At 43.3% G+C, this 23,376-nt stretch overlaps 1 protein-coding gene across 1 annotated transcript in view; it reads right to left on the bottom strand.

The window, feature by feature from the left end:
• The window catches only part of MTMR12 (myotubularin related protein 12), a 99,240-nt gene that overhangs the window by 58,756 nt on the left and 17,108 nt on the right, over positions 1 to 23,376 (bottom strand). The gene's annotated exons all lie outside the window — the stretch shown is intronic.

The following is a 23,376-nucleotide window of genomic DNA, read 5'->3' as shown; positions in this document are numbered from 1 at the left end:
ATGATAAATGGCTATTAACATAAAAAAATGGCAGATGGGCCTCTTAATGATGTCTACCACAACATCTATGAAGTGTTCTTGCCAATTATCTGACCTCAGTCTGCTTGAACTTTCATGCCAATCTACCACTTTATTTGTTTTTAATTAAGACAGAGTCTTTAAGGCGGTGCCTGTGGCTCAAAGGAGTAGAGCGCTTTGAGGTCCCATATGTCAGAGGTAAAGGGTTCAAGCCCAGCTGCAAAAAACAAACAAAAAAAAAGGACAAGAGTCTCACTTTGTCACCCACAGTAGAGTGTTGTAACGTCATAGCTCACAGCAACCTCAAACTCTTGGGCATAAGTGATTCTCTTGCCTCAACCTCCATAGTAGCTGGGACTAAGGCAACCACCACAACACCCAACTATTTTTTTTTTTGTTTTGTTTTGTTTAGCAGGCCTGGGCTGGGTTCGAACCCACCAGCCCTGAAGCATGTGGTCGGCACCTTCACCACTGTGCTACAGGTGCCCCCAATCAACCACTTTAAAAGAAACACTAGAGGCTGGGCTCAGTTGTTCGCGTGTGTAATCCCAGCATTTTGGGGAGGCCAAAGTGGAAAGATTGCTTAAGGCCAGAAGTTTGAGATAAGCCTGGGTAACATAGTTAGATCCTGCCTCTAGAAAAAGTTGTAAAACTTAGCTGGGCATGGTGGCAAATGCCTATAGTCCCAGCTACCCAAGAGGCTGAGGCAAGAGGATCACTTGAGCCAGGAATTCAAGGTTATAACAATGGGCTACGGATGACCATTACCATTGCACTCCAGCCTAGATGATAAAGGTGCAGTGGCTCACACCTGTAATCCCAGCACTTCGGAGGCTGAGGCAGGTGGATTGCCTGAGCTCTCAGGTTCATGACCTGAACCAGAGTGAGACCCTGTCTCTAAAAAATAGCTGGGCATTGTGGCAGGCACCTGTAGTCCCAGCTACTTGGGAGGCTGAGGCAAGAGAATCACTTGAGCCCAAGAGTTTGAGGTTGCTGTGAGCTAAGACGCCACAGCACTCTACCGAGGGTGACCAAGGGAGACAGTCTCAAACAATAATAACAATAATAATAAAGGATATACAGTTTCCATTGTTTTTTTTCTTTTTCTTTTTTGAGATAGAGTCTCACTCTGTTGCCCTGGGTAGAGTGCACAGTTCACAGCAACTTCAAATTGCTGGGTAGCTGGGACTACAGGCAACAACCATAATGCCTGGCTAGTTTTTCTTTTCTTTCTATCTTTAGTAGAGATGGGGTCTCACTCTCGCTCAGGCTATCCATCCGCCTCAGTCTCCCAAAGTGTTAGGATTATAGGTATGAGCCACTGTGCCCAGCCAAGATATTGTTTCAAAAAAAAAGAAAAAGAAAGAAAGAAATACTATATCTGACTATGGAAAATTCTACAAGACACAAACCTTGTTAACAAATAAAACTAGATTTCATTTTTCTATTAAAAAAAGTCTTCTGAATTTGTTAATTCAGACAGAAATATGGCATTAGAAGAAACTTGGGTACAGCTGAGGCAGACAGGGAGACCGGACAGCCCATTGTGAGGCTGAGGGAGAATGGCATGGCTTTTTCAGAGAGCCCATTTTGAGATAGTCTATTTAGAAGGTGATTGCAATTTCCACCCAGGAGAACAAATCAAGTCCCTCTGGGGCAGTGCTTCTCAAAGTTGGGGCACGTCAGATCATCTGGGAAACCTGTTAACTATACACTCTGAGGCTCCCATAAACCTCCTATGGACTCAGAGTGATGGGATACAGGCTAGCCCTTTGGTTTTATAAAATGTTTCCATGATGTTTTGCTCTAGGATTTAGGCAAGAGTGACTCTTCTTGCACAGGTAAATGCTAGCAGTGTTTTTGTGGTTTAGAAATTCTCACTGAGGCTCAGCCCCTGTGGCTCAAGCGGCTAAGGCACCAGCCACATACACCTGAGCTGGCGGGTTCAAATCCAGCCCGGGCCTGCCAAAGAACAATGATGGCAGCAACCAAAAATAGCCAGGTGTTGTGGTGGGTGCCTGTAGTCCCACCTACTTGGGAGGCAGAGGCAGGAGAATCGCTTGAGCCCAGGAGTTGGAGGTTGCTGTGAGCTGTGATGCTACAGCACTCTACCCAGGGCGAAGGCTTGAGGTTCTGTCTCAAAAAAAAAAAAAAGAAAGAAAAGAAAAGAAAAAAGAAATTCTCATTGAGCACCATGATCTGTCATTGGCGAAAAACTAAATTAAAGCACATTTTTTTCTTTTTTTAATTGTTGAGGATTCATTGAGGGTACAAGAAACCAGGTTACACTGATTGCATTTGTTAGGTAAAGTCCCTCTTACAATCGTGTCTTGCCCCAAAAGGTGTGGCACACACCAAGGCTCTACCCTCCCTTCCTTCCCTCTCTATGCTCTTCCTTTCCCCTCCCTCCCTCCTTTCTCTCTCTGCTCTCCCCTTCCCCCACCCCCACCGTGTCCTTAATTGTCCTCGTATCAAAATTGAGTACATAGGATTCATGCTTCTCCATTCTTGTAAAGCACAATTATTTTTGACAGGTTCTATCATTCTTTCTGAGAAGAGAGCAAAGTTATTCAATAAATTTAATCAGTTGTTAGAAAACTATAGCGATCATCTTGACTGGTGCTTGGAATTCAGTCTAAACACAGAGCAAGCCTGGTGAAGACTAGCCCCTTTTTTATGTTAGCAAAATGAAGTTATCCAATCCAAAACTACCTACATTCATTCTTGAAATGGTTAGTGAAATTCTTTCTTTACATTTCTGAAACAAAACAATCAGGAGACATCTTTTAGGATTCCCCCAAACCCCCTTCCCCAGGCTACCTACTGTTCCCTGCTTTCACAATCTCCTGGAGTGAACCTCTTCCTACCCAGTCAACTATATGGGGAAAACTTAACAAGAACAGTGGTGCCACAAACATCCAACTAATCATTTTCTCTCTCCTGTTAATCTGGCTAAAGGCTAGGAGATGCTAATCAAGCTGGCTGCTTAAACTAGAGACTTGCAAATTTGGCCACAAAATACTGGGAAGCAGAGAGAGCTGCTATACAGAGAAAAGACACATGACAAGGATCTGAGAGAACCTTGACTTGGACACACTTAATAATAGCCTGGACTCTCATGACTTTCCAAGCTTTTGTCAGGTCCAACACACCTCTGACCCACAGTTCCATGAGTCATATCTGTATCTATAAAATAGATAGGGTGGGTTTCTATTAATTGTCACCAAAGATATGAACCTAGGTCAAATGCATTAACACAGCACCTGTAGCTCAAGCAGCTAGGGCACCAGCCACATACACCAGAGGTGGCGGGTTCAAATCCAACCCGGGCCTGCCCAACAACAACTGACAACTGCAACAAAACAATGGCCATGCATTGTGGTGGGCACCTGTAGTCCCAGCTACTTGGGAGGCTGAGGCAAGAGAATTGCTTAGGCCCAGGAGGTTGCTGTGAGCTGTGGTGCCACTGCACTCTATCCAGAGTGACAGCTTGAGGCTCTGTCTCAAAAAAACAAACAAAAAAACAGAAACCATAAACGTCACCCAACATGTCAACGTACAATTTACCTAAGGCCACAGGATTAGGAACTAAATCTCAGCCACCACCTAACAAGAAATAGTGGCAGAGAAGAGTCAAATGCCAGAAGGTAGCATCTACTCCCTCAAGTATATGCGTTTTAGGTGGGGTGAGGATATATGAAGCCTTCAAACAGTAAGACCCTCAGAGGATTTGGCCCTTATCCAGTTGATGAAAATGCCTCTGAATGACTTTCCTTGGCTGCTACCACTACATTCCCTGTATAATCTCTCTGAGTGTAAAGGTACATCCCCTACCCCGCCCCTACCAAACACATACAAGGTAAAGAAAAAAGTGACTTAAAAAACTTAAAGCAACAACAATAACAAAAACTCCACAACATTCTTAGCCTTGTCATTTCCAAACTAAGTTATATATGTATATGTTCATAGATACATACACTTTTTAAAAATGTCTTTTAAAGCAGAAGATACTATGCTTCTAAAGACAGCTGAAGTTTACACATGAACAAGGAGAAGCTCATTTACGAGACAAAGATAACTCAAATGAATCCTTACCAAGTGCTAGGTACTGGGCACTAAAGGATAAACAGGAGCCTGCAGTCCAGGAAGGAGGAGAGAGAACGCCAGCACACTTTTAGTCACAATGGAAGCTTAGTAAAGGTAGTGACATGGAGCTACGGGAGCACCTCACTGTAGGGAGACCAACAGAGGGGGAGGAGAAGGGGAACTGTCCAAGCTCCTACAGAATGTGCTTGAGCTAGTGACAAGCAGAGAGAGGAAGAAAAGAGAAGGTGCAAAGTAACAGAGAGGTGAGAATTATGGCTGGGGCTGGGGCACAGCCTATAGGAATGTGTATGCCATTTTGAGGAGTTTGAATTTTATCCGGTGGGGAGCAACTGAGTACTTTAAGGGGAGTGAATTAAGCACATATTATTTCCTATGTTCAGTAAACGTCTTTCAGAATAAAAAAGCACAGGATGAACCTAGCATCCTGGCAAAAACATCAGGAGGATCTTGGGCTGGCCTGGCCTCAATATCCTCATCTGGAAGAAAGGAATTAAGAGATACATTGCCCATCCCATGAGACAATGCATAAGACAATTCTGTGCAAGGTTGAAATTATATGGAAGTGGGTGGCCCCTGTGGCTCAGTGGGTAGGGCACTGGCCCCATAAACCGAGGGTGGTGGGTTCAAACCCAGCCCCGGCCAAACTGCAACAAAAAAATAGCTGGGCATTGTGGCGCGCGCCTGTAGTCCCAGCTGCTCGGGAGGCTGAGGCAGGAGAATCACCCAAGCCCAAGAGCTGGAGGTTGCTGTGAGCTGTGATGCCACGGCACTCTACAGAGGGTGACAAAATAAGACTCTGTCTCTAAAAAAAATAAATAATAAAGAAAGAAATTATATGAAAGTGAGTCTGTGTTCAGAAAGGAGGCAAAGTCCTTGGTGGTTTCCCCTGACTAAAAACTGAAAGGAAGGCTCTAGTAGACCGACCCTCTCTGTTCCAAATTGCTCAGTCAGACCATGTCATCACATATTCAGGGATACATATTAATCCACCAGAGCATTCCCTACAAGAAAAAAGGCTGGGGAGCTTTTCCTGCCCATCTTCATCTTATTCAAACGCCCCAGAAGCTTAGCACACCTTTTTCATCGTCAAAGTACTAATCTCTCTTCCTCCCTGGAATAATGCTAAATATATTTTAGTGTTGGCACCATGCTGATGACCAAAAGTTGATCTGACAGAGAAAAGAGAAAAAAGCAACTAAGTCATCCAGCAGTGGATTCCAAGATTCCTAACAGTGCTCAACTCCCTACTAAAATTGCAGCTATTCATTAGACTTCTTTCAGCGCTGCAGACAAGGAGAGGTCAGAACAACACAGTAAGAGGTAGCACCTAGCCAGGCACGGTGGCTCACACATGTAATCCTAGCACTCTAGGAGGCTGAGGCGGGTACATTGCTTGAGCTCAGGAGTCCAGACAAGCCTGAGCAAGACCAAGACCCCATCTCTACTAAAAATGAAAAATTGAGGCAAGAGGATCACTTGAGCCCAAGAGTTTGAGGTTGCTGTGAGCTATGATGCCATAGCACTTTGTTACCACTCTGTCTCCAGCACCTACAAAAAAGTAATGTAATCATCAACACTATGTGAGCCCCTGCCTCAAATACCATGAAATAAATTATAACAAAACTTACTCAGTCAAAACCTAGATCACACAGCAAACTTTTCTTCTGAACAGTAATAACAGTTGCATCTAAGTTTGTACTTAGGTCAAAGCCCTCCACAGTTTGCTTGACAATTTCACCTTTCACATCGACTATGTGCTTTTAACAAGTTCTCCCCAAAAGTAGCCCCTGAAGTTAACACACATAGGAAAAATGGGAAATTACAGCTAATGTACCTTTATTTATAAAATACTCATTACAAAATGTTATAAAAATATTTACAAAAGATGCTCTACATGTTAGCTACCGCTCTGCAAAGTTTTGTAATGAATAATTGGTAAATAAAGGTATATTTCGGTACAATTTCACATTTTCCCTATCTCTGGCAACTTCAGGGACACCTATGTAATGGTAACAGACAACATTTAGTAAGCTTCCATTATGTACCAGGTAAGTACACTTCATCAGAATCTCGTTAATCCCCACACCTACTTTAGGACAGGCACACCATGTTTTATTGCATTTGCTTTGTTGTGTTTTCCAGGTAGTGTGCTTTTTATAAATGAAGGTTTGTGGCAACAATATCATTTTCCACAGCACGTGCTCATTTTGTGTGTATCTGTGTCATGTTTTGGTAATTTTTGTAGTATTTCAAAATTTTTCGTTATATCTGTTATTGTGATGTAATTTTGTTCCTTTTTTTTGTTTGTTTGTTTTGTTTTTTAGAGACAGGGTCTCACTCTGTCACTCAGGCTGGAGTGTGGTGGTACAATCATAGCTCACTGCAACCGGTAACTCCTGGATTCAAGCCATCCACTCACTTCAGCCTGAGTACTAGGACTACAGGCATGAGCCTACCATGCCAGCTAAATTTTTCTATTTTTAGTAGAAACGGGGTATTGTTCCTGACCTCATACAATCCTCTCACCTCAGCCTCCCAAAGGATTACAGGTGTGAGCTACTATGCCCAGCTGTCACTCCAATTTTGAAAGAAGTTCTACTGGGTAAACACATACTTACTACATTATAATATAGTGTAAATTTAAGTTTAATATGCACTTGGAAAAAATGAGTGTGACTTGCTTTATTATGATACTTTATTGTGGTGGTCTGGAACTGAACCCACAATATCCCCTAGGTATGCTTGTACTAGTACATATTATCCCCATTTCACAGATAAGGAAAACTAAGGCTTAAATAGGTTAAGTAATTTATCTGAGGTGTTATAGGAAACACAAGCTACTAACCAAGGATCAGCCCACTCCTATTTAACTCAGCTCAGAGCCCACACTTTTCACTGCTGTGTATCAGTTCTAACAAACATAGTTTTCACTTTTCCTATTGAAGAAGAGACATTCATTGTAGCATCCACTGTTTCTAAAAGGAAACTCTTACCACAAGCCTTATTAGAACAAATAAGAAAAATTCCCTTAAGACAGCTGTATTTCACGTTCAAGTATCTGCCATACAGTAGAAAAGCATGTGGAAGTTAAAATCAGCTACGGTTCCTGAGGATCTGTTGAGAGGCAGACTGGTCATTTTCACTGACTTGTTCTCAAAAAGTCAATGCTCTAGATTCTTATCAAGTTCACATTCAGAGCACACATCTTTAAAGTGTGATGATGCTGGGTTAACTTAGAAAAGGCAGAAAATGAGAAGGGCCCTGCCAGAAAGAACGTGAAAAGAATGAGGCAGGGGAAGGGGTGTAATGAAGCTCTGCTAGATAAAATGCTTATAAATACTCATATCAACAGCTTTGAGTCAAAACCCGGAACTGTTCTTGGATTAACTTTACTGAGCCAGAAGGGCAAATTCCAAGAAGCAACATCTCTAAAGGTTCCAAAACACAATTTCTTTCCATTGTATTTGGCAACAAAGTGCTAAAAGGACACAACACAGACATTTCCTTTCCTCAAAGTTGCCCTACTTTTTTAGAATGAACATTTAATACTCTTTGTTTGTTCCACTAAATAGAAAATCTGAGGGAGAAAAATGTGTTCCCATACTAGGGGGAATCCATGTGCATCTTAAATTTTTTTTTTCTTTTTCTGAGACAGAGTCTTATAATGTCACCCTCGGTAGAGTGCCATAGCATCACAGCTCACGGCAACCTCAAACTCTTGGGCTTAAGCAATTCTCTTGCCTCAGCCTCCTGAGTAGCTGGGAGCCTGTTGCAGTTGTCACTGTTGTTTAGCAGGCCTGTGCCAGGCTCGAACCCGCCTGCCTCAGTATAGGTGGCTGGCGCCCTACTCACAGAGCTACAGGTGCCAGGCCTTAAAATCTATCTTTTTTTAAAGTAGGAAGTTGGGGCAGCGCCTGTGGCTCAGTGAGCAGGGCACCGGCCCCATATACCGAGGGTGGTGGTTTCAAACCCAACCCCGGCCAAACTGCATCAAAAAAATAGCCGGGTGTTGTGGCGGGCACAGGTAGTCACAGCTGCTCGGAGGCTGAGGCAAGAGCAACCCAAGAGCTGGAGGTTGCTGTGAGCCATGTGATGCCCCGGCACTCTACCACTCTACCAAGGGCAGTAAAGTGAGACTCTGTCTCAAAAAAAAAAGTAGGCAGTTATATTTCATTTTTTTTTTTTTTGAGACAGTCTCATTATGTTGTCCTCAGTAGAGTGCCGTAGCATCAAAGCTCAAGCAACCTCAAACTCTTGGGCTTAAGCGATTTTCTTGCCTCAGCCGCCCACGTAGCTGGGATACAGATACCCACCACAAAGTCCTACTATTTTTTGGTTACAATTATCATTGTAGTTTTAGCTGGCCGGGGCTGCGTTCGAACCCGCCAGCCTGGGTTTATGTGGCCAGCACCCTACCTACTGGGCTATGGGCGCCTCTGACCAGCTAGTTTTTTTTTTGGAACAGAACCTCAAGCTATCACCCTGGGTAGAATGCTGTGACATCACAGCTCACAGCAACCTCCAATTCCTGGACTCAAGCAATTCTCCCGCCTCCACCTTCCAAGTAGCTGTGATTACAGGCGCCTGCCGAAACGCCTGGCTATTTTTTGGTTGCAGCCATCACTATTGTTGGGCGGGTCTGGGCTGGATTAGAACCCGCCAGCTCAGGGTATGTGGCTGGGGCCTTAGCCTCTTGAGCCACAGGCACCGAACCAGGAAGTTGTATTTTTAATATAGCACTGTACTAATAATTTAAGTTTTTGTCTTCCCCCATGTCTCTCCAATTTTCTCTCTGTGCATATACTAAAAACAGAAATAAATCAAGTTTGGAGACCATAGTCCAAATCTGGCACTGGTACCTATAGGCATAACCTAGAGGCATGTTATTTAACATGAATGAGCTTCAGTTTCTTCCTTTTTAGTTTCTTTTTTTTTTTTGTAGAGACAGAGTTTCAATCTATCACCCTTGGTAGAGTGCCGTAGCATCACAGCCCACAGCAACCTCCAGCCCTTGGGCTTAGGCGATTCTCTTGCAACCTCCAGCAACCTCCAGCCCTTGGGCTTAGGCGATTCTCTTGCCTCAGCCTCCCAAGCAGCTGGAACTACAGGCACCCACCACAACACCCAGCTATTTTTTTGTTGCAATTTGGCCCGAGCTGGGCCTGAACCCTCCACCCTCGGTATATGGGGCCAGCATCCTACCCGTTGAGCCACAGGCGCCACCCAGTTTCTTCCTATATAAAATAGAAATAATACTACATAATATGAAGGCTTTAAGAGATATGTATGTAAACACCTGATAAATGTACGCAGTAATAGGACTTGTTATAATTGATGGACATAGCAGTGTCTGTGCTTCTTACTGATTTCCTTTCTTTCACATTCTCCTTCCTTTTCATGAGTAAAAAGAGTTACAATTATTCAAGATTCTGTCGTGTAAGTACAACAAAGTCTACTTCTCTCCCAGTCCTGTTTCCCACATTAAATTTGATTCTACTCAGAAGGCACCTCAATTCTTTTTTCTGTGGATCAGAAACTACTGAAATTAGCAACACTCAAGTTGGCTCCAATGCCATCTAACTTTGATTACACAGGAATATTGGAAGCCATGGAAAAAGAAATGACATTTTTCTATTATTTGTTCTCTAGCAGCCCACTGTGATTTAGGTCATTATGCATCTTACCTTCTGCAATTCAAAGTACTCTGAACCCACTACAAGAAGCAGACAGTAGGCTTGGCGCCTGTGACTCAAATGGCTAAGGCGCCAGCCACATACACCTGAGTTGGTGGGTTGGAATCCAGCCCGGGCCTACCAAACAACAACGACAGCTGCAACCAAAAAATAGCCGGGCATTGTGGTGGGCACCTGTAGTCCCAGGTACTTGGGAGGCGGAGGCAGGAGACTTGCTTGAGCCTAGGAGCTGGAGGTTGCTGTGAGCTGTGATGCTATGGCACTGTACCTAGGGTGACAGCTTGAGACTCTGCCTCAAAAAAAAAAAAAGCAGACAGTAAGGTCAGGTGCAGTGGCTCATGCCTGTAACCCCAGCACTCTGGGAGACCGAGGCAGGTGGATAACCTGAGTTCAGGAGTTCCAGACCAGCCTGAGTAAGAGCAAGACCGTCTCTAAAAATAGCCAAGCATTATGGCAGGCACCTGTAGTCCCAGCTACTTAAAAGCCTGAGGCAAGAAGATCACTTGAGACCAAAAGTTTGAGGTTGCTGTGAGCTATGATGCCATGGCATTCTTCCAAGGGCAACAAAGTGAAACTCTATCTCAAAAAAAAAAAAAAGAACCAAAGAGTAGACTAATGGCTTTTTTTTTTTTTTTTTTGTAGTGTGAGCGCTGGAATTAAGATACTGTTACCCTCGATATCTAATCTATCACCTATCACCAAATTTTATCCATAATACCTGTTAAAGAGATCTAGAACCTATCCATGGTCCTCTCTTCTGCCCCAAAGCTCCACCCAATTATCATTTCTCACCTGGATCACTGCAATAGTTTTCCAACTGGTTACCCTGCATCTTTTTTGTTGTTGTTGTTGTTGCTCTTCGTAGAGTACCATGGCATCGCAGCTCACAGCAACCTCTAGCTCCTGGGCTTAGGCGATTCTCTTGCCTCAGAATCCCGAGTAGCTGGGATTACAGGTGCCTGCCACAACACCCGGCTATTTTGTTGTTGTTGTTACAGTTTGGCTGGGGCTGGGTTTGAACCTGTCAACCTCAGTATATGGGGCCGGTGCCCTATTCACTGAGCCACAGGCGCTGCCCTCCCTGCATCTTTCTAATCCATTCTAGTATCTAATCTTTCTCCAGTCAAGACTTCAAAAAAATTACATATGTACACTATGAAATTCTTATTCAAGTTAAGAATCAACTCAAAAAAATAAGTACAATCATCACCACCATCAACTGCATGAAAACATCCAAAATTGGAATATATACCAGCCAGGCGTGGTGGCTCATGCCTGTAATCCCAGTACTGTGGGAAGCTAAGAAGAGAGAATTGCTTGAGCCAGAGTTCAAGACTTGCCTGACCGAGAGTGAGACCCCCGACTCATAAAAAAATGATAAACCAGCTCACACCTGTAATCCCAGGACTAGAGGAGGCTGAAGTAGGAGAATTGCTTGAGCTCAGGAGTTTGAGACTTGCCTGAGCAAGAGTAAGACCCCAACTCATGAAAAGAATTGAAAAACCCAGCCGGACACAGTGGAAAGCACCTGTAATCCCAGTGGCTTCGGAAGCTGAGGCAGTGGGTGCCCACAGCCTGAGTCTGGGGATGAAGTGAGCTATGACACCATTGCACTCTGTTCAGGGCATAGGATGGAACTTTGTCTCAAAAAAAAAAAAAAGCAAGGTTGGGGCCTTGGTGTGTGTCACACTTTATGGGGGCAAGACATGATTGCAAGAGGAACTTTACCTAACAATTGCAATCAGTGTAACCTGGCTTATTGTACCCTCAATGAATCCCCAACAATAAAAAAAAAAAAAAAAAAAGCAAGGAAATAAAAAGAAAACATTAAAAAGAAATTAAACACAAGGTGAAATATACACCAGTCCCAAGAAGAGAAATAATTTAAAGAATCCAACAAATCAGAGTGTACAAATAGGAACTTCCTTGACCTAATCAAATCAAAAAGTTTCTGCTCAGCCAAGGACACAATCAATAGAGTAAATAGCCCACAGAATGGGAGAAAATATTTGCCTGCAATACATCTGATAGAAGGCTGATAACCAGAATCTACAAAGAACTTGGGCAAATCAGTAAGAAAAAAAATCGGGAGCCATCGGTAGCTGGCCAGACACTGAGGCTGGCAGGTTCAAACCTGGCACAGGCCAGTTAAAATGACGACAACTGCAACAAAAAATTAGCCGGGTGTTGTGGTGGGCACCTGTAGTCCCAGCTACTTGGGAGGCTGAGGCAAGAGAATCACTTAAGCCTAAGAGTTTGGGGTTGCTGTGAGCTGTGATGCAACAGCACTCTACCCAGGGTGATAGTTTAAGACTTTGTCTCAAAAAATAAACAAACCAATAAAACAAATTTAAAAAAATCAAACAACCCTATTAAAAAGAGAGCAAAAGACATGAACAGAAACTTTTCAAAGGAAGACCCAGTCTAACATCCAAAAAAAAAACACATGAAAAAAATGCTTAACATCTCTAATCATTAGAGAAGTGCAAATCAAAACCACAATGAGGTAGCACCTAACTACAGTGAGAATGATTCTCAAAAGAATAAGAGCTGGTATGAAGGCAAAGAGAAAGGAACACTTACACACTGTTGGTGGGATGGCAAACTAGTATAACCTCTGTGGGAAGTTGCATGGAGATACTTCAAAGAACTTAAAGTGGAACTAACCATTTGATTCCGCAATCCCACTGCGGGGTATATACCCAAAGCCAAAGAGGACACCTGACCTCCAATATTTACAGCAGCACAATTCACAATTACAATGATGTAGGAACAACTCAAGTGTCCATCAGTTCATGGATGAATTAATAAAATGTGATATATGCATAACATGGAGTACTACTCAGTCATAAAAACAAATGGTAATAGGAACTGGAAACCATTCTTTTAAATGAACCATCACAAGAACGGAGAAACAAACACATGTGCTCAATACCAAATTAGAACCAACTCATCAATACTTAAATGCACAATAGAAGTAAATCTCAATGAAAATCAAGCTGGGGGGAGGGAGAAGAAGGGAATGGATAATTCACATCTATTGGGTACCGTGCACACTATCTGAGTGAAGGGCACACTTAGAACTTTGACTTAATCTATAAAAAACAATGTAGGCTCATGTCTGTAACCCTAAACACTGGGAGGCTGAGGAGAGTGGATCACCTGAGCTCAGGAGTTGAGACCAGCCTGAGCAAGAGCGAGACCCTGTCTCTACTAAAAACAGAAAAACTAGCCAGGTTTGTGGGAGGCACCTGTAATCCCAGCTACTCAGGAGGCTGAGAAAAAAGGATTGCTTGAGCCCAAGAATTTGAAGTTGCTGGGAGCTATTATGCCACGGCACTCAACCTGAGAGGGTGACTGAGCAAGACTCTGTCTCAAAACAAACAAACAAAAAAGTATATAAACAAAACATTTGTACCCCTAATACTCTAGAAAAAGCAAAAAAGAAATCCTCTCCTCATAAAAATGTTTAATTGATTATTTTCCTTAAGGTGGTTTTCAGAAGTTACCTGTTTGGGTAGTGGAGGGGACAGAAAGAACAGAATGGAGTGTATTCATTGGTAATGTCTGTAGTCTCTTCATCCCTGTATTTCACAATCACTTTTAAACTTTGCCAGAAAAACAAAGAAAGAACTAACAAATACAGAGATATTTCAATGTTTTAAAGAGAAGACAGCTATACCACCATCCTTTGCTTGGTGATCCCAGGAGAATGAACATGGCTGAATGTAGAGGGAAGGTGAATACCAATAAAGGTACAGGAGCACCCACATCTGCATCTCAGAGTGGGTTCCAGGACAAGATGAAATTCCCAAAAGTGCATCCTACTCTGATCTTGCTGTGCTCTGAATGCAGATAAGCTGTTGTCTTCATCAGCAAATTTGGAAACAAGTGATTCAAGACTGTCCAACTTGACCTTTACAAATGAGTAAGTAAATTTACTCTCTTCCTTAGAAATCACAAATGTCCAATCTGAGAATGCCAAAGTCTACTTCCCCTCTTTCCAAAGGGGGTATAGGGGCATACCTTACTGAGGTTGAGAAGTAAATAATGATAAACATTTCTTGAGCCATGCCACCTAGTATTTAAAGAGCTTTAGATTTAATAACTCATTTAATCCTCACAGCAAGCCTTTGCAATAATTATACCCACGATTATCTCCACTTTATAGATGAAGACACCCAGCCAGTACATGGCAGAGATAGAAGTCAAACTCAGGTAAGCTAGCACAGCCTGTCCCATACAGTCTCTTCAGTAGAAAGAAGGAATGAAGGTAAAAAGGAAAAACAAGACAGAACAATCAATGAATTAACTGCCAGACCTACCTGAAACCAGGTCAAAGTAATCATCACAGAAGTACAAAAGAAAGCCTCACAGGGTACTGCAGAGAGACCAAAGGAGGCTAAAAAGAAAAACAACAACACCTATTCCCTATGAGTAGTGGATCTAAATAACATTGGCGAGCTGCATGGGGAAGAACCTTGGTGCTTCTCAACACCAGCTATGTTTCCCTAAGGGATAAGTCTCTGGTTGCCACCCTAACCAATCCTTGAGAGTTCAATGGGAATCTGATTCACCATGTTCCAGGAAAAGCTCTAATCATAACACTACCCTGTACTGCCTGGCCAACTGTGTGTTTCCTGTCAAAAGAATATAGTCTTGAGGTCATCCTAAGAGTCCCACTTTACCCTCAATATCCAATCTGTTGCCAAATTCTATCCATATTACCTATTTAAGAGATCTAGAACCCATCCATGGTCCTCTCTTTTGCACACTAGCTCCACCCTACTATCATCTCTCATCTGGACCATTGCAATAGCTGTCCAGCTGGTTTCCCTGCGTCTTTCTAATCTATTCTCCACCCTAGAGTAGAAGTAATCCTTTCAAAACACAGCCTGCTTTGGCTCAGTTGTGGAATGAAGACAATGCTTTGACAAGGCCTACACAGCCTGGCCTACACCTACCCATCAAATCTGATCTCCCTACCATCCTCTTCATTCTTCTGTGTATTGGCCATATGGGCCTTCTTTCAGCCTCCCATACCTGCCTCACTTCCCTCCCATTGTGGGTTTCTGTCATAGAGAGATCCTCCTCCTTGGAATGTCTTTTCTTCCCCTCTTTGCCCTGTGAATTTTGTGTATCCATTAGATGTCAGGCCAAGGGTTATTTCCTTAGGGAAGCCTTCTGTTACCAGGTTCTTTTTTTTTTTAATGTTTTTTTTTGTTTGTTTGTTTGTTTTTGTAGAGACAGAGTTTCACTTTATGGCCCTCGGTAGAGTGCCGTGGCATCACACAGCTCACAGCAACTTCCAACTCCTGGGCCTAGGCGATTCTCCTGCCTCAGCCTCCCGAGCAGCTGGGACTACAGGCGCTCGCCACAACGCCCGGCTATTTTTTTGTTGCAAGTTGGCCGGGGCCGGGTTTGAACCCACCACCTCGGTATATGGGGCCGGCACCCTGCTCACTGAGCCACAGGCGCCGCCCTGTTACCAGGTTCTTACAGCTCCATGTATCTCTCCCTGCTAATACTTGTTACAACTGCAACCTCATATTTGTTTATCTAATTATTTAAGTTGATCTCTCCATCAATCTATACTATAAACCTTTTGCAGACAGGTCTTTGTCTGGGTTTTTGTCCACCATACGTCCCCAGATTCTAATACAAGCTTTGCACATGGGAAGTACTCAAAAAATTTGTTAAGGGTGGCACCTGGGCTCAACGGAGTAGGGTGCCAGCCCCATATGCCAGAGATGGCGGGTTCAAACCCAGTCCCAACCAAAAACTGCAAAAAAAAAAAAAAAAGATTTGTTAATAATTTAGTAATGTCTTTAAGTAGTAAGAGGTTTTAAAAACACTTAACACTTTTACATCATTTTAAATTTCCTAATCAGCTGATTCTAAAATAAACAGGGAGAAATACAGGGCAGATGAAGACACAGTAATTATGCTTGGGCACTAATATGGATGGCTTTACCAAATGCTCTAATCATATCATAAAGTACTGGAGACAAAAAGCATTTCCCCTGCTCGGTGCCCATAGCTAAGTGGTTAGGGCACCGGCCACAAACACTGGGGCTGGAGGATTTGAACCCAGCCCAGGCCTGCTAACCAACAATGACAACTACAACAAAAAAATAGCCAGGCGTTTGGTGGGTGCCTATAGTCCCTGCTAGTTGGGAGGCTGAGGCAAGAGAATCACTTAAGTTTGAGGTTGCTGTGAGCCACATGTGACGCCACAGCACTCTACCAATGGCGACATATTGAGACTCTGTCTAAAAAAAAAAAGCATTCCCCTAAATCAGTGTTTTTGAACCTTTTTTTTATCTCACAGCACAATTGAACATATAGTTAAACTTCCACAGAACACTTATGTTGATAAAAAAAAAAAGAATATACTTAATGTGCTTCAAACTTTTCAAAAACAATGATCTTTAAAAATTTTCAAGCACACTAGTTGAAAATCACTGCCTTCAAGCCTGCCATGAATGTGGTATTAATAGAAAGACTACTACTCATGAAGCCTGTCTGGAAAGAACTACAGCAAGGCCAGAGTAGTGCAAAGGCCTGGATCTCACAGCCAACTCAACCAGCATCTGAAGACAGCTGCCTTTTTGCTGTCCCTGTTCTTTGGGATGGTGGGAGCATCTTAAACCATCAGCTGGTTTCAGAGAAGGGCCCAGAGGCCCCCCATAAGCCTCTCTTCCTTCAACTCTGACACTTGCTGCCAACTGCCTATCAGCAGATGGCGACAATTCGACTTCTGCAGCTGTGAAATGTGAGAGAAAATTCCTTACTGACTCCATGAACTATCATGTTCAATGTGCAGGGGGAAAAAAGTAGGAACGGTATGATTCTTTAATAATCAGGCAAAACTAGTTTTACTGGTTATGCTGACAAACTTTTCTTGAAAATGAACTCATATGAAAGTTATACAAATTTTCAACAAATGTGTCAGTTAAAACTGGCCTACCTGCTTGGTACAGCCCCTCTTACTACTACATGTGAGTTTGGACAAAGCTTGCTACTATGGCACAAAAGAAAGGTGAATATTGCAGGCACTGGGTGGGATCACAGCATGACCAGGCTTTCAAAACGGGGATATCTCTGTGGTCGGAATGTAATTAGAGTAGAGCCATCACACAAACAGATCAGGGCTGGACTTTGTTTGTTAATTCCTTGTTTCAATGTTTATGCCAATGTTATGGCTACTCTTTTTGTTTGTTTTAATTTTAAAAAAGGATAAAGACATGAAAAGTCTTCCAGTTTTCTCAAGTTTTACCCCACAGATCAAAAGGCGCTCATGACATCTGTTCAGGGTCCCACTGTATCAATAGTTCCCAGAGCCAGCAATTGCCACCACCCCCATATCATTGAGAACTTCTAAAAACCTCACCCATGCTGAGCCAGAAGCACTCCTATTTTGGCAATGTCTAGGCCAGACAAGATATGAGAATTTAAGCATTGCCACTCATTCTTTAGCAGGCTTATGACCCAAAGGAGACACACCTACTGGGACCCACATCATACAGCTGGCTCAGCACTGGAAAAACTGTCAATCTGTTCTCTTCTCAGAACAATGTCTCTGAGAAGGAGTGGCCCCAAATCACAGAGCTCCAATGAGCCTGAGTCAACATTCAAGTTGTGTGTCTGATTACTCAGAGCTGCAAAATGACCCATCTCCAATATGTTTATTTCAATAAACAGCTCCTGAATATTCTAAATTACCAAATACTGGGGATAAAAAAAATACAAACTGACTTTAGCCCCCATGAAATTCAGACAAAAAGTAATTGGAAGGGCAGCGCCTGTGGCTCAAAAGGATGGGGCGCCAGCCCCATATGCCAGAGGTGACGGGTTCAAACCCAGCACTGGCCAAAAACCACCAAAATAATAATAATAATAATAATAACAATAATAATGATAATAATAATTGGAATACTGAGTAATCAGTGCCATAGTACTAAAAGCCTATAAAAGACTCTATCTCTACACATTATCTCATTTAATCCTCACAGCTGTTAACTACCAGTATATTGTTCTCATTTTAAATATGAAGAAAACAAGACTGAGCCAGATTGAGAGAACCAAGACCTCAAGCCTTGATTTACTTAACTAGAGCCATATTTTCAACCCCAATCCAACTTGCCTCTCCCTGCTGACTATGTCCTCCTCCAGGACACAGTCCCCTCCCCTTGAGTTCCCGCACATTCTCATTTACTAAATTGCTCTATTCCAGGTGCACCAAACACACAGCTCCTACCTTCCCAGAGTACATGGGAGTCTGACAAAACTACCAGCATTAATAAAGATGTGTGCTACGTTAGAGGGTGTACGGGCTATAACTCGAACACAGCTGAAACACCTGGCTGCATTTAGAAAGAGTTAAAGAAGACTACTACCCTCAGGAAGTATCATTTATACTAAGATTTGAAAATAAACAGAAATTAGTTCTAGGCAGAATGGCCAACACTCTCTCAGGCTGTTGTTGCTCAAGTTTCCTTCCTGGACCGGGTTCTCTTACCTCCCAAATGTTCTGTATTCCCTGAATAAGTTCTTCCACTAAAGAGATTCAACAGTTTAGGCTAATAACACCCAAATAGCTCTTAATCCCAGATGTGTCTTCAGAGGTCTAGTCCTGGACACCTCAATGGGGTCTTAGCCACCTACACTGGAATGTCCCTCAGATCCTCCAAATTTAGACTTCAGAATCGGCTCATCAACACCCCTTCCTTCCCAAACCCACTCCTCTGGGCTCTGGCTCAGGTCCAACCCTCCAGAAAGCTAGGAGTTATTCTTAACTACTCCCTGCCGTTCACACCCTGTGCTCTTCTTTCTTAGCAGCACCAAATCCCCATCCACATCTGTCCACCCCTGTTGTCCCTCTCTCAGACTTCAGGCCACCATCATCTCCCACCTTGTGTGCTCCTGATTACCAGGTGCACTGCCTCAGTCTGGCCCCCAGTGCATCCACTAGGCATCCCCCGCCCACTGTCTCTGGTCCTTCCATTTAACTCACTGTCCATAAATTCAGATCCTCTGTGAGGCTTTCTCTGATCCAACCCCCCTCTGCTATAACAGTGAGGTGCCCCTTTTCTAGACAGATGCCCAAACCAGTCTGCATATGCCTCCATTACAGCACTCTCCATGCTGTGCTGCAAGTCTCTTACTTTGACTATCTCTCCAACAAATAACACAAACTAAGGGCTGAGGCTATACCGTTACAGATTTTTAGTTTCAGCTCTTAGCATATAATTCCTGACAGATAGTAAATTGTCAATAAGTCTACTGAAAGAATGGATACGTGAAAACCATACAAAGAAACAAATAATTCTTGATGCTGGTCATATTCTTCAATCCTAGGAATAGTTCTTGAGAGATTCAAAGAAATCACTCTGTTGGCTGGGCATGGTGGCTCATGTCTGTGATCCTAGGACTCTGGCAGACTGAGGCAGGAGGATCCCTTGAGCTCAGGATGCCACAGTGCTCTAGCCTAGACAACAGAGTGAGACACTATCTCAAAAAAAAAAAAAAATTAGTCACTCTATTAAAAATTCTTACCTAAGTATATGATTAGTGCCAGGTATTACCGAATTATTGTCACACTCCTTCCTCAGCTGGCTTCCTGAGATACATTCCAGTCTCATCAACAGGGTAGGGGCATATTCAAGCCAGACTTTACATCTGAAGCCTTCTTACTGAGCATACAGACAGAGACTGAATGAATACATCTACTATCCAGTTCTAGTAATCAAAATGGAAGCTAGAAATCAAAATGGCATTTGTTTCCTGAAGCTGATTCCCAGGGGCTGCTGGTTCTCCGCATCTAGCCTGAGGGGCTTGGCTCCTTGAGAGCTGGCCGGACAAGCAGGCTCATTCTGCAATCTCAAAACATGACAAGATGGCAGCTCTGCTGCTGAATTAGCTCTATTCCACTAATTACACACTACCTTTGGCAGTTACAGGCAACAATTACACTGACAATAAACCAAGAGAACAGCATGCAAAGTCAGGGAGGCAGACATGCAGTAAGAGGCTAACCAACAACCTCTGTCTAGTGTCAAGGTAACAGACCATGTACACAGAGGCAGCCAGGCACTTGGGTTTTAAGCGCTCTATTGTTCACTCATTAAGGAAATCAACTCTCAGCCTTAAGAAGTACAGGTCAAGTTTCCTTAACCTGAAACTTGAAAATCCAAACTCCAAAATGCTTCAAAATCCAAAACTTTCTGAGTGCTGATGTGTTGCTCACAGGAAATGTCATTAGAACATTTCAGATTTCAGATTTAGGGATTAGGGTTACATGTACTTGACCTGTATGCATTTCATAGAGCTAGCTGAAATAGCATTTCAGAGTAAGCATCTAATATTCACAAAGATATAGGTCTAACTTAAAAACACAAAAATATAATGTGCTGGAGTTCTTCCTATGTCCACTTTCATAAGTCACATGTCATTTATCTTGACAGCGACTGTAAAGGTGTTTTCTTTTTTTTTTTCCCCCCCCCCCGCAGTTTCTGGCCGGGGCTAGGTTTGAACCCGCCACCTCCAGCATATGGGGCTGGCACCCTACTTCTTTGAGACACAGGCACCGCCCTTTTTTTTTTTTAGAGACAGAGTCTCACTTTATTGCCCTTGGTAGAGTGCTGTGGCATCACAGCTCACAGCAACCTCCAACTCCTGGGCTTAGGCGATTCTCCTGCCTCAGCCTCATGAGTAGCTAGGACTACAGGAGCCCTCCACAATCCCTGGCTATTTTTTGCTGTTGCAGTTTGACTGGGGCCAGGTTTGAACCCGCTACCCTTGGTATATGAGGCCAGCACCCTACCCATTGAGCCATAGGTGCCACCCTGTAAAGGTGTTTTCATCCCCACTTTACAGGTAAGGCCAACGAAGCTCTAAGGGTGCTCAGGTTCACAGAGCTAAATATATGGTGAAGCAGAGCTCATTATCAGGCATTCTGATACCAAGTTCTGATACTTTTAATGATCCTTGAACTTTGTTTAAGTAAAAGCTTTATTAAGATATCATTCAGCTGGTATAGTGGTTCACATCTGTAATCCTAGCACTTTGGGAGGCCAAGGTAGGTGGACTGCTTGAGCTCAAGAATTCGAGACCAGCCTGAGCAAGGATGAAACCCCAGTCTCTATCAAAAATAGAAAAAATTAGCCAGGCATTGTGGTGGGTGCCTGTAGCCCCAACTACTCAGGAGGCTAAAGGAAGATGATCATTTGAGCTCAAGAGTTTGAGGTTCCTATGAGCTATGATGTCACAGTACTCTACCTAGGTGACAGAGTGAGATTCTGTCTCTGAAAAAAGACAAGCCAGGTACAGTGGCTAACGCCTGTAATCCTAGCACTCTGAGAGGCTGAGACAGGTGGATCGTCTGAGCTCAGGAGTTTGAGACCCGCCTGAGCAAGAGCAAGACTCCCATCTCTAAAGTTAGCCAGGCATTATAGCAGCACTTATAGTCCCAGCTACTTGGGAGGCTGAGTCAAGAGGAACTCTTGAGCCCAAGATTTTGAGGTTGCTATGAACTATGATGCCACGGCACTCTACCAGGGTGACAAAGTGAGACTCTGTTTAAAAAAAAAAAAAAAAAGACATCATTCACATGCCATACAATTCACCCAATTAAAGCACTTAATACATATAATGTTCAATAATATAAAGTGATGAAAGGATGTTCAGTATTTCAGAGTTATACAACAATTTTAGAACATTTCCATCACCCCCAAAGGAAAGATTTTAAGGCAGAGTACCTCATGCCAAAGCTGACTTATTAGTCCCTTCTCACTGACCCTTATCCATGCCCACACTGTCCCCAATCCTAGGCACCCACCAGTCTTAAACTTTTTTCCTGTTACAAAGTAATTACCATCAAGTGTTCTGTCAACTATAACAAGTCTCCGGGACAGCCAAACAGGGCAGTGACCTTTGACAGTGCACAGCTCTAACAGCCAAGCAATACTCATTGGTCATTCTAAATCCTTTCACATTTACATTCACTGCTTTTTTCTGGGACTCAGATCCCATCCCACCCCACTCCCCACCCCCAGGAAGGGAGTAACTGCTCTTTAAGAGGCAAGTTAAATTCCTAACTCTGTTTTGACAGTTCATCATTTACTGAAGAGTAGTGAAAGCGTTACTCATTCATGATTCTTCCCTAGGATCACTGTCAACAGGCATTCACCAGGCCTTCAAACAATCCAAACACTGGATTGAATGCTCCCTAATAAAAAAAAAAAAAATTCATGTTAGAGAAGAAATGTGAAGACCCAAATAGCAGAGTAAGCCTCAGACCCCACAGGTCTGACCTCACCAAACAATTAATTGGCTTGGTTGGGCGGCACCTGTGGCTCAGTGAGTAGGGCACTGGCCCCATATACCAAAGGTGGCAGCTTCCAACACAGCCCCCGCCAAACTGCAACAAAAAATAGTTGGGTGTTGTGGTGGGCGCCTGTAGTCCCAGCTACTCAGGAGGCTGAGGCAAGAGAATCACTTGCGCTCAAGAGTTTGAAGTTGCTTGTGAGCTGTGATGCCACAGCACTCTACTGATGGTGACAAAAGTAAAACTCTGTCTCAATAAATAAATAAATAAGACTGAGGGTAAAGTTAGCAATCACACTAAAGGCCTATCATAATTCTCAACCTAAAATATAAATCACACTCACCAAGAGAAATAAAAAAGAGCCTATAAACGACATTCCCACCAGTCACCTTCTAAGGTCCTCTCCTGGAATGGATCTCATGTGTCACCAACTCCAAGGCCATAGTCTATGAAGCACTTACTGAGGCCACACTGACCTCAGAGTTGGCACTACAGCCCTGACCTCAGGGAGCTTACAGTTTTGCTTTTTTTTTTTTTTTGAGACAGAGTCTCTCACTTGTCAGCCCTGGTAGAGTGCCATGGCGTCATAATTCACAACAACCTCAAACTCCTGGGCTCAAGGGATCCTCTTGTCTCAGCCTCCTGAGTGGTTGGGACTATAGGCACACACCACAACACCCAGCTATTTTTTAGAGACAGGGTCTCACTCTCGTTTAGGCTGGTCTCCAACTTCTGAGCTCAAGCAATCCGCCTATCTTGGCCTCCCAGAATGCTAGGATTATAGGCATGAGCCACTGTGCCCAGCCTGGAGCTTATGGTTCTATTGGAAAAACAGGCCCCACAGACATATAGCAATTACACAGAAGGAATAAAGAACAAATACTCAACTGCATCACCAAGAACCCAGAGCTATAGATAATGTACACCATGGACAAAAAAAAGGTGAATGTCAGTTCTGGGGAAGACTTAAGAATACAAAGAACCTAAAAGGGCAAGGGCCCTAGACGTCACCAGGTGTTTTCTTTTATCTCTTTTCCTTTTTTTTTTTTTTGAGAGTCCCACACATAGAGTCCCACTATGTTGCCCTGGGTGGTGTGCTGTGGCGTCATAGCTCACAGCAACCTCAAACTCTTGGGCTCAAGTGATCCTCTTGCCTCAGCCTCCCTAATAGCTGTGACTACAGCCACCCACCACAATGCCCAGCTAGTTTTTCTATTTTTGGTAAGATGG

The sequence above is a fragment of the Nycticebus coucang genome, chromosome 1 (genome assembly GCF_027406575.1).
Source record: "Nycticebus coucang isolate mNycCou1 chromosome 1, mNycCou1.pri, whole genome shotgun sequence".
In the NCBI taxonomy this organism is placed as follows: Eukaryota; Metazoa; Chordata; class Mammalia; order Primates; family Lorisidae; genus Nycticebus; species Nycticebus coucang.
Note: the sequence above shows the minus strand (reverse complement) of the source record. Positions and strands in the feature narration are given on the sequence as shown.